This window comes from Dermacentor albipictus, chromosome 6 (genome assembly GCF_038994185.2).
Source record: "Dermacentor albipictus isolate Rhodes 1998 colony chromosome 6, USDA_Dalb.pri_finalv2, whole genome shotgun sequence".
In the NCBI taxonomy this organism is placed as follows: Eukaryota; Metazoa; Arthropoda; class Arachnida; order Ixodida; family Ixodidae; genus Dermacentor; species Dermacentor albipictus.
Window position 1 is genome coordinate 79902388 of NC_091826.1, and position 12586 is coordinate 79914973.

Sequence of the window (12586 nt, forward strand, 5' to 3'; positions counted from 1 at the left end):
ACAAAAATCCCTGAACGAGCACTTATATCGAGCAAAATAAACATTTCCTCACTCACAAGGCATCTTGCATCTGCTTTATGAAATTGCACGTGTCAGAGATGCGATGAAGGCTTGTAAAGATCGTTCGCAATGTTTTGTACTAAACAAAACGATTCCGTACATGGAACTCGCGCGGTTGAGCAGCAGAAAAAGAAAAAAGCTGCCGCGCCGATTAGCGCAGCCAGCGCTATAGTATACGCGTGCTAGCTATAGCGTTCAACACGCGCGCGTCCAAAACCGAAACCGGCAGATGTTAATTACATCCGCTTGGTGCGCTACAGTCAATTGGGCCACTGGGCTCTATAGTAGTTTCTGCTCTTGTTGAATGTCTTTCTATGTGACCAGGCTGTCCGCACCGTGAACATCGGGAGACTCGGCAGGGGTGGCGCATATACACTTTTTACTTGGCAGCGGAATCAAAGTGGCGCCTTGCCTGCAATAGCTGCGAGAGCAGGCTCACCGGCGACACGTATTCAACAAGGAATATCGTTAGTCGAACTTCTGGTTTTTCAGAAATACCAAGGGCACGGAAGCTCTCCTTTGTCGTTTCCATTACTTCGCCGTATGACTCAAAGGCCATACGAATGTCGTCGTTCGTCGCATTAGGTATAGAAACGAGTGGATTTTTACTCGGACATCTTGGTTACTCTGGTCTACTACCAGACATTTTCTCCATTAAACAGAATCGTTCACAGTGGCCAAGAACTTCATGGTTTCATGGTTCTTGAATTCAAGAGCCCACAAATGGTTTATATGAAACAGTCCTAAGACATCAACCTCAGGTAGCAATTACCAACTAAAACAGACATCGCGGTAGTCTTCAACTCTGTTCGGCTTTGCTCGTAGGTCACCATGCAAAAAAAAAAAAGGCCGTTCAAATCAACTCGAGCTTCTCGCAAATGAGGCAGTAACACTTGGCAGTCCTGGTTGTCTTCCATTTCATCCCTATTTCTGCGGCTAAACAGGGCCGCTATCACCGCCCAGTTGGAGCACATGAAAAACAAGTCCGTACGTTTTAGTGGCCGGACGTGGAATCACTAGACCACGCCGGATTCGAAATACGCTCAAGCAACGCGGCTGCCGCTCACAAAGCACTGTTGATGCCCTGGGAGAACGGAAAGAAAAAAGCTCTCACCGAGATTTGAACTCGGATTGCTAGATTCATATATAGTCCAGCGTGCTAACCGTTACACATTGATACCGCACACATCTGACGTAATTGCATGACACGACAATAATGAGAAGACAATAGTGCCTTAGATAATTGTAACAGTAGTCCATCTATGCTTACCATGGAATTGGGGCCTAATTGCTCCTAGAAAAATTTAAGTCCATGATTTCTATGACCACTTTCCCTCTAATCAAACACCGTTGCGTTTGTCAGAAACATGGTTTCCTTTATGCGTGCCGTCATTCCCCTAACGCAGACTGCAGTGAGGAACATTTATTCTGCCCTTATAAAATTATATTTACTTTTCGGAGAGTGAATATGAAGAAAAGAACGCCGTTGATACAGTTCCACTTCGACACCTAGCAGTGGCAAGCAAGACCTGTAGGATCCCTGATCGTATACCAGGAAGCAACATCTTTATGTTTGATGCCGATTTTCACTCTCTTCACGAAAGTGGCTCCGGGGAAAGAAAAGTCCAGAATCATGTGTGTTCACTTCAACGGCCAAGAATATTCCTTCCTATAGGGGCAGAGCTTCCTCATGCATTAGTAAACTTTCTTCTGTAGTACGCCCCTCACCCAAAACCTGGCCACAAAGATAGAATATGCTGCTGCCACTCAAAATATTTTTTCAGCGGGGCAGCGCCGAAAGCTAACGTTTTTGTCCTAGTCGGTAGATGCTTGTTACCCAGTTGGTAAAAATAAATATTTTTGCTGTCAATATATGCGTCTGGGCTTAGCCATTCGAATTCGAAATTTTTTTTATATTCATCCACTTCTAGGTCTCTTTGATTGCATACCTCAGAATAGAAAAGAGAGGCAATATTTAAAGAAATAAGCACTACTCGAGGGCTGACTTGGTGCACGCGAATATGTGTGAAGACGACGGTGTAACTATGGCGTATTTGGTTAGATGCTGCTTCTAGGAAGCCATCTTGGCTTGCTCTTAACTTTTTTATTGGGCTTTGGCCGTTTTACCTTCCTCAGCATGCCTAATCCGGCGCGCAATGCTGTAGGGAACAGCGTGGTGCTGTTTCCTCGAAGCCTCCGCCGAGTCCTGACGAGGCCAAAATTACCGTGGCTCACATATAGGAGCTTTCTTTTGGATTCTATGGCGGTCGGGCATGGTAGAATGACGTCATGGATGGAAATGCATAGGCCTTATGCTATCAAGGTGGCGTTCTGTTGGCAGGCTGATACGGAACCGCGACAGTTTATTAGAGATCTTTAGTTTGTCCTTTAATATAGTCACCATCACGGAAAACCGGATTACGCCGGCAAGGTGAACTTAGGAACTACATCGCCTTCATTTGTGCTTACGTGCAATCTTCTAGAAGGAATGCAGATAGAATGGTAGCGTGAATTGAGGCAATAAGTGTGTAGAAGAAGCACGCAGTTGCAAATGAGTGAAAACACCCCTGACACTATTGCTCTGGTCATGGGGAGACTTCGGTAGTGGGAAAAGCCGGGTTGATACGGAAAGGAAACGGTACTGCTAGGCCCGGCGGTATACTTGCAGAGAAACAGAAAAAATTTAACTTCAATTGACGGTAGGGTACGTCTGCTCTATTTCTGAAAAATAAACATCATGCACATTTGTCAAGCGCGCAGCTCACGCAGGGCTTACAGCCCTAAAGCGAACTAGTGGGAGGGTATCATTGTCGCTATCTTCGGTGTAATTCAGATGCTCCCACCAGGCGACACCACCCAGTCATGTAAAGCAAAAGGGGGTAAATCTGCCTTCGCCGTCGCAGCATTCTCCGGACTGTCCCTGTTTCAACGCTACGACAGTTCATCGGAAGTTGTTGAGGAAAATTCCCCCTCCCCCTTCTGCTCAGGTCGTGTTGTGCCTGGTACCATTGTTGTCTTGTTGTTGTGCGTGGTGGCCTTCCCCCCGCTGATACTTTCAACAATTGTTTGGTCGAACCTTTCTGTATGTACAGTGCTGCTGATGTCACTGTCGTTCTTCACGTGGCTGCCGTGTGAGTGCGGGCCACTGCTTCAAAGAACGTCTTGGTAGATGGTCTGCAGACTGCAGTGCTCACTACCTTGGCGAAACACCACATTTGTAATAAAAAAGACAGAAACCTTGAGTGGCGTTGATCATCAACTAGTTTGCGGGTAGTACACGTGACAGGAGCTGGTCACTGAGGAAAGGCGACGAGAAAAACTCGTTCGGACATACCACGTCGAATGTGCACAATGCCGTCTGGCATCGCAATTAACCTCTGACAGCTGCAATTATCCGTAACTACTCTCCAAAGCATTTCAGAAACTGCAGCGCTTGCTTTCAACTAACGTGCGAGTGCAGACGGGACGTCGATAGAACTGTAGAAAGGAGGGAGTAGGAGAGGCGTGCTGGACACCGAGGTGGGGTTGGGGGAAGGATGACGTGAGAAGACAAGGAAACCATACGGCTATACGACCGCGATTGCGGGAAAACTGGATAAGCATAAGCCCGATGCTTGCGTCGGTGGTAACGCAACTTTGACGTCAGGCGATTGGAATAAACATATTCGAATAGTTTTACGTTAATGGTACCCAATCCAGATAGCTTCCCATACACCGATTCGCCAGTGTGTGGCATCTTCATAATTTCCCTTTCGTTTAGCGTTCTGTAAAGTACGCGCCCGCTATAGGTAGGTTCTAGGCTTGAAATGTTACATGTAGCTTTATGCCTCTAAACACATAAATATAAAGCGAAGTAAATTGCTATAGACCGCAGTAAATGTCTAGCGCTTTCTGCTGACACCTGAACACCGGTCAGCAGTGGATGAGGAGTGGGGATAAAAGAGAAGGGGCAGAGTATAGTTGAGATACTGGGCAGAGATAGTTGAGTATATTTGAACAGCGAAAAATTTACGACAGAGTGCCGAAATAAAAAAAAAAGAGTTGGTTAGTCGAGTGACTTCCCGGAGAAAGGTTGTCACCGGTACGGTTAGGTTCGAAGAAGTCGCAGTTTTTTTGTAAGCTATCGCGGACCACATGCACGTGCACAGAAATTAGAGTCGTGTGCCCCGCTTAAACCAGCTTTGTTTCGACCACATGTGCCGCGTGACCTAATGCGTATTCTCCTGCGTTCAGAAGCGCCCCAGCAAGGTCATTTTCATTACTTCGACTCTTTTGCTCGCCTTGCAGTGAGCCATAAAGGGTGCTTTTTATGTACATGCGCGACGGAAAGGCTTTGCGTGTAGTCATCTGAAGAACTATTGGGCCTCCCGAAACAGATGTAGTGAATGTGAGGACAATGGCTTTTCTTTTTCTCTTATTTTTCTAAACTGTTTGTAAAATGCATGATCATGAACGTTTATTTCGTTGGCGAACAAATGTTCGTAGGCCATCGGTCGTGCCCTGGTGCAACAGTACCGACTCCTGCAATCGCCAAAGCTACGCAGCGTTGACGTGGGCTAGTATATGTGTGAGTGTCTACCTCCATTAATGCGGACTGTTCGTTGCTCTGCCTGACCATGGAACCGTTCAAATGTTCACGTTGTGCGGTATACAGTCCCGGCAACGGCGCTGAAGCATGTCTCATTGCCCCAAACTAACAATTCCTCGTGATCAAAAATGCATCAGAAGTAGGAAGGAAGGAAGGTGAGGAGACTCTATCCACGTAAAGGTCGGGGTGAGCGGGCGCAGCTGGATAGCCTCCTCACTCTCCGCCTGCGGCCTGCTTCCCTTCTCGCGTGGCACACGACGTTGCCTTCTCTGCCTTTCGAAAGACGTCGTGTGCAGGCAGAATGGTTTTTGGCAGTCGTCGGCGTCTCGAAGCATGCGGCCAAAGCACTTGCAATGCTTGTTATCGGTATCCTCTGGCGCCGAAATAGAGTTGTCATAACTAATGACATTTCTGTGCGTACGGCCCAGGCACAAAGCGGCAGCACTCCCGGACAGGAAGTCACGTGATAAAACCGGGATTGCCTCGTCGTGCCTGATTACCTCAAGCCAGCAATGGTGCGGGTTCATTTCCTATTCCGTCGTCCATGTGCCTTTAGCCTTCTGGTTCACTGATGGCTTGCGAACGGCTTTAAGAGAAACTCTAGAAGGATACTATTCATGTCATTTAGCACAGATGAACACGCAAACAATTGCAGTTGCGTTCTTTGCACCTCCTCGTGTACCACTTACCCCAACTATGCGTTCCTCAGTTATGATATTACAGAGAAATCACCCCCCTCTCATCTGCACCCGCCGCTTAAGAAAGTTTTCAAATTCATGAAAAACTCGACAAGCGAACACGCGAAGGAACGAATGCAACCCAAATAATACTGGTGTTGGGATGCGGAGCACGAGGTCGCGGGATCGAATCCCGGGGACGGCGGCCGCATTTCGATGGGGGCGAAATGCAAAAGCACCCGTGTACATAGATTTAGGTGCACGTTAAAGAACCCCAGGTCGTCGGAATTTCCGGAGTCCTGCACTACGGCGTGCCTCATAACCAGAGAGTGGCTTTGGCACCTTAAGCTCCATAATTTTCAAATAATACTGCTTGCGTGTCACTGTATTCGCTGCAGCTAAAAACAGGAGCAAAAGAAGACATTATGATTTAACTGATAAGTGTCACTCAATGACATGATGAATATGCGCACGTGCGCACAAAAAGAAATGTTTATGATATGGGTTTGTTTCAACGTCTGCCGTCTGTAAATTGCTGATGTCCACTTATTTGGCTTTTTACCCAAATATATTGCAGTCGTGGAAATCTATCGCGGGACAGAAGCTGTAAATCCCAGTAGGGGTATAAATTCTGCTAGAATACTAGTAGGGGTGTGCGCAATCTGTATAACGTATCTAATTATGGGCTTTTCGATTCGGTTGTCGAATGGAATGATCATTATTGGATTCGATTTCTCATTGCCAGTTTTCGATTGGTCTTAAAAGGTACTCTTCGCGAACGCCTATATAATAGTTGGTATGGTACACGTGGTTCGACTGTTTTACTGGGATAGAAATCATGCGGACTTCCAGCGCACCTGGCACACTCTCACGGGTGTACACTCTATAGAGAGCCCGCTCGCATGGTATTGGAGGTCGCGTCATTCGAGTTTCAGAGCCGCGGTACAGCGGAATGATAAAGGAAGCGGTAGCGCAGAATGTACGCATTGGGAAATGTACGCGCAGTCACCCCGGCTAGCACTCATTGCGCAAGCGTTATGATCACAGTGACCATCGCAAGCACTCACGCATAGCCTTGCCCACAGCCCAAAGATGTTTTTTCAAGTTTCGCCGACAGCCGTTTGTCGTCGGTTTCCCGAAGGACAGTTTCTCTACCTCCCCATGACGCATGCAGGCGCCCAATGACATATCCTCACACGGGCCTTTGGATCAATATCACACGCTCTATAGAAGCAGGAGCTGCAATAATAGATTACTTCCAAATTTACTTCTTTCTAAAAGTCATCAGTCTAAATTGCCTAAATTGTGCACGTGTTGTTCGCCTTTTTCACGCTGTCCATGGTATTTCTCCCTTTTTTGTGTGCTGGATTCGGAGACTTTAGATAATATTGTTACATGTTGAAAGACACGGAAGATAGAGGCTATGCACGCGCTATTTACACTGTAGCCAGGCAGCCAGGTTGACGCTCGCTCACGCCAAGGGCACCGACCAACTTCATCGTGGTTCTCGCGGCGGCTCTTGAGCATCGCTCGGTGATATCGTAATAATATGTGCGCAGTTGCGCCTGTAATTGCAGAACGGCTTCGCAAAAAAAAAAAATGGCACGAAACACTGCCGCATCGGCTGCCATGTACCGCAACACGCAGATTGCAATCAGTGCAGTAATTTTTAAGGGCACGATGATGACCCGAAAGAGAAAGTGAGCAATGTGGGTGTTCGAGCATTATGCGAGAGCAATTCTTACGCGAGTAAATACGCTATATCTTTGTACGAGAAGACCACCTACTGGAAATCAAGTGTTTAAAAACTTCCTTGGGCGTCAGAGCACGTGACATTCCGTTTGATGCGCCCGGGTTTTAATGCTACAGGTCACGCAGCCATCAGCACTTTTCCCTGCAGTTGGGGAAATAAAGGCGCGCTGATTGTTTGCTGTTAATCATATCGCTCCACAGGCGTCGCGTAGAATAAGGCAAGTACAGTACTCTACCAAAGCCATAGCACGTCAGCCCGTGGGGAAAACAAGTTTCCAGATATCGTCGTATGAGCCTGGGAACTGGGAGGACTGGAGTCAATTATGAACAAAAATAGGCACCCATGACATTTCTGGAATCTTTATCTGCAGTAATCCGGGGCACAATAGCCCAACTTGCTGACTAGCAGGCATGTGGCCATGATGCGCCATACAGTGCACTGCCCGTTTTTTTATATATTTCCTTCTTTCTTTCTTTTTCTCCCAACAGCCACAATTGAGTGAGCTGCCTCAGGACCACGTTGAAGGCCTGGTTGCAGGCACGTGTGCTTGAAGCAGCGTAGGGCTAGCGTAGCGACGAGACTAAGGCAAACACTCAAATCTGAGGAATGAATCCATCCGCGTTTTGCCGGTTTCGAAATGTTTAGTGGCGTTACATTTCAAAAATGTTGAAACTGACGTGAAATGGCTTGATATCGTTTTTGTCCAGATGGCGCCACCAGCAAAACCTCCTATGCCATTAATTATTTAAATAAAATCTATTCTCTCAAGCACTGCTTAGTAAAACTAGTAAGTGCTACTAATTACAAGACATCGTATGGGTCCACCATAATATGCAAGACTCGTTGTGAATTAGCATGCATATGAAAAAGAATTACAATTTGACGGAGCGGATGAGCAGAAAAACTTGTTAAATGTAAATTCGCAGCTTCTTGTAGATACGTAAATCAGCATATATCAATTTGCTCTTCATTAAATTATAGAGAAGGGCTTGCTGCTTGGTCATTGAAAATTGCAAAGTTTCAGCTTGAATAGTTTCGCCTCTCCTTCGGTGATGCCTGATCAAGTATAGCAATAAATGTCAATGCCTCATCAATTATTCGCTAGAACACAATTCAACTTCGCATAGATAATATGTGCACATGTAACCTAGAAAAGCACTAAGTTTTGTTGTTCTGCGTTCAAAAGGGAGAAATAATTTCATTCATGAACTTTTGTCTCGCCCGTACTCATTAGGTCCTATTAAATTTGTAATTTCTCTACACAGAATGTCTCTTCATGGTAACCTTGTATAAACTTTCATTTAAATGCACTGCAATCTTCATTTTGTTATGCTGAATAATTTTACTGGAAACGCCTTACGAAGATAGCAAAGTAAGAGTGCCATTTTCGTCACACACTGTGTTGAGCTCTGTCAAAAGGTACTATTTGCGAACGCCTACATAATAGTTGGTATAGTACACGTGGTTCGAATGTTTTACTGGGATAGAAATCACGCGAACTTCCAGCGCACCTGGAACGCTGTCATGGGTGCACCATCTATAGAGATCCCGCTCGCATGGTATTGCAAGTCACGTCATTCGAGTTTCAGAGCCGCGGCACACCGGAATGGTAAAGGAAGCCGTAGCGCAGAATGTACGCATTAGTAAATGTACGCGCACTCACCCCGGCCAGCACTCATGGAGCAATCGTTATGATCACAATGACCATCGCAAGCACTCGCGCATAGCCTTGCCCACAGCCCAAAGATGTTTTCCAAGTCCAAGATGTTTTCCAAATCGACACTTTTGTGCCCGTCGCATCGACTGCATTTCCACGTATATCAAACCAAACACTAAAGCTGTCCCTTGCAAACAATTTCTACACTTCACTAACATATTGTAATCTATATAAAGAAATACGCGTGTAGTCACACTAGCTTATTGTCTCTAATAACCTGGGTTAATGCGTACCATGTCGTATAGGAAGTCACGTCATGTTCAAGTGCAAGCCGTCGCCGGCGACCTGAACACATGTGCAATCATCACTCAAGCCGGGTAAATTCAAAAGAACATTTTCTTTATTGTCGGACTGCCGAGTAGCTTTTAAGGGTGCTTGGAAGGCGCTGACCGTAGCCGAACGAACTTCGCGCTGCAGTCGCCGTTCTTGTGCGTCATATGTGGGATCAGCCAGTAGACCATCCTGGACGGAGTAGAAAATATTGATCGGTCTTGCACCCTGGGATGTCTTTCCAGCAGAGAGTACGGGTCATTGGGTTGAAGCGGCATTCGTATAGGCAGTGGGCCTCCAGATCTCGGAGTTCGACCTTGCACCGGCAGCCAAGCACTCCGTAGACGCAGTACACCAATTTGGTGGAGATACTCGTTGGGCAGGTCGCATCACCCAGAGCAGGATCGGAGAACGGGACCCCATCCTTGGGACAGAGGCCACTGCGGAACATCCTTAGCGCACTGTTGTCCTGGTGCGGTTTGTCGGCGCTGTCGTAGGCGATATACCAGCACACCCAGCACACGGCGTGGCCGCAGGGAAGCTGCCTGGTCCGGTCAGGAAGAGCGCCGCAGATGGCGCAAACGCAAGATGCGGGCAAAGGCTCCAAGAAGGAGATGCGTCGCATGTCCAAGAAGGGGCACTCTGTAAATCCTTGCAGAACATACGTAATCGGTGAAGGGTTCCTTCAGCGTTGGGTGTCGTCATGGTGTGCAGCAGTTTTCTTTCCCGGGCATTCAGCAAAACGGTTCGGCGATGCTGCTTCAGTCGTCTGAAGGCCTTCACCCTCGAGGACGACGTCATCGTTGGTCGTCTGGACGTGATCGTGGGAGGCGCCGGAAGGCTTCGAAAAATGCCGTCGAAGCCTCCTTCTGCGCGGTTTGCCACCATCTTCGACAGCTGTTTCTTTCTCCGAAGAATGCGAAGAGCTATTCACCGATGCTCCACGAGCCACAGCTTCAGAGGTCGGGTGCTCGTACTCACTTGCGAGGACAACTCTGTCGTCGTTGCTCCTTGACTCTGATCGCACCATGACTGGAATTGTGCTTCAACGTCGACGTGGCTGCGCTGCGCTTCAGTCGCTCGTCTCGGCAGGTCAGAAGCTGCTGGCTGTCACCGTCGTGGCTTCGAAGAGATGCCTTGCGATTCCGAGCGTCGAAGCGTGCACGATGAAATTATAGCCCAAACAGTGCAGCTGAACTGGCTCTGAAATCACTGCGTGCTTGAACTGGCTCTCAGAGGGCTGCGCTGTCTTTTAAAGCCTCCAAGGTGCTCTTCGCCTCCACTTTCGAGGTGTAGTGGAAAGAGGAGGAAAGGGGAGGAGGCGGCAATGGGTTGTCGTTGATTGGCTTTCACAACGTGCGAAGGGTGGTCCAAAAGTGGTCACGTGGTTGTGCGTTTATGTGCGCGAGTAACAGAAATGGGGAAAGAGAGAGGGTAAAGAAAAACACTCCGGAAATTTTTGAAGGTTTGCAAGAAAGAGAAGCACGTGTGACACATTCTGTAGCCCTCTATTTTTGTTTTTTTTTTGTTAACGCTCTTATGTTCTTTCAGAATAAAACTGAAATACACAGCTCTTTTTTTTTAATTTTGCGCGAACTGAAAACGCATCACAACACGCACAATATTTGCTGCGGTGGTTGCTCCCATTGGTTTACGTAGCACAGGAATCTCGGGTGCCTAAACAACCGCATTGGCGAGTGCCCTTCAGCCTTGATTTAGCAAAGTGAAAACACCGGGCTACAACCCTGATGCAACAAAGCTAATGCGATTTCCGGAAACCTTTCATAGGAAATAATATTGCGAGCGTATGTGTCCGAGTTTCCTGACAGGTTCAGTCTTTATATGATTGGTTTTATATCATTATGTTTGCCCGCTATGTTTATGAGTTGTGTTTCACTTTCTCTTCTTGGGAAAACAATTTCATCAATGAAGATATACGACAAAAAAACGGATGGGGATGGTCGCGCTGTCACTAACACGTGCCTTTTTGGCGGTACACACTGTAATGATTTGGTTTGCATTTTTACACGTTGGTACTAGTTTCCCTTTTGTCGTTTCCTCATTCTACGTTCATGAAGTATAATGTTTACGCCATAATTAGCACGCAAACTTAGGCTTAACGATTTATTACAGGGTCTCTTCTTTGTGGAGTTGTTGTTGACCTCCTTACGTTTCCAACTGCTGCTTATTCACGCTGTCTGATTCAACCATAAGGAATTTTGTCTCAGACAATACTAAAGGGCAGTCACAAACAGAAGAAAATGTTGCAAGCAGCTGAAACACTCGAAAAAAAAAATAAACATTAGGCTATCATGGTGTCGTTAAAAAATTCAGCAAAGCGTTCTCTTCAAAATGACCACGTGTTGCTTGCACTTCGCTTGGGGTGACGAAATGCCTGCCTAAAAATATTCCACATGGTCATCTCAATTGAGAGAGCATGTTCGGAAATTCAGATATATTCGGCATGTAATAACTTATTTTTGCCGCTTTAAGGATGCGTCATAGGCATAAAGACTGTGCATATTTGACTGCTTCACAATTTCAATAGTAACAAAATTGATATCAGGTGGTCGTCGAGAAACTGGAGAGCAATTTAAGATCACGGACCAAGCCTTGTCTTCAATATAGGGTTTTAAGTACGGCAGCCATCCTCGATTCTCGCAGGAATGATCAAAGATTGAATTTCTCTGTCAACACCGTCTGCACCGGCGTCCTTTCAATCAATTTCGACTATTTCTCTTTACCACGGAGTAATGTTTTCCCACCTATATTGTTGTAATTTTTTGTATTCAGTTAGGCCGTTTATAAAAGAGATTACAATTACGTTGCCTTGCACAGAATCACGCCTAACTTGCCGCCAATCTGTTTCTTTCGACCTGTTTCATTTCCTGCAATTAAACGGCTATATACTTGAAAACGTTGGCAAGATATATGTTCTTCGAGAACTCAAATTATGAATTTAGTTCTCGGCGGCGAGTTTAACTCCATTGTGTATGTTGTAATTTTTTTCCTCCTATATGAACACAATTTTTATTACAGATAGATTAATTTTACGCGCCCATTAAATCTGATGAGCCTCTGGAGCACTAGCATTGGTTATTGGGAAGGCTTTAGATGACCCTGGAACATTGATCTGCGTATGTGCATCTTCTCCTGTTTATCTGAAATTTTAAACAAGATGCCCCATTCAGTTCGCCAAATGTATCGTGGACGCATCGTAGAAGCCCCTGCGTGCATGAACAAACCACGTGGCTAGAGCGCCGTCGTTGGAAACAACCGCACCAATATGCAACTTATCCTTCCTAGTGATAGACCTACACCCACAGTTTGTTTCTTTATAAACTTCTCTCAAGGCAATTTCTGTAAGCGCATCAAGAGGTCTCACATATATAATAACCAGAGCTACTGGTTATAATTGCGTGATTGGTATTAGAAGCACATTCAAGAGCTCCCATCTAAATATTTGTACCTGTTAGTTCGAGTGTATTGGACTTTTGGATGAGCTACGGCTGTGTATATTT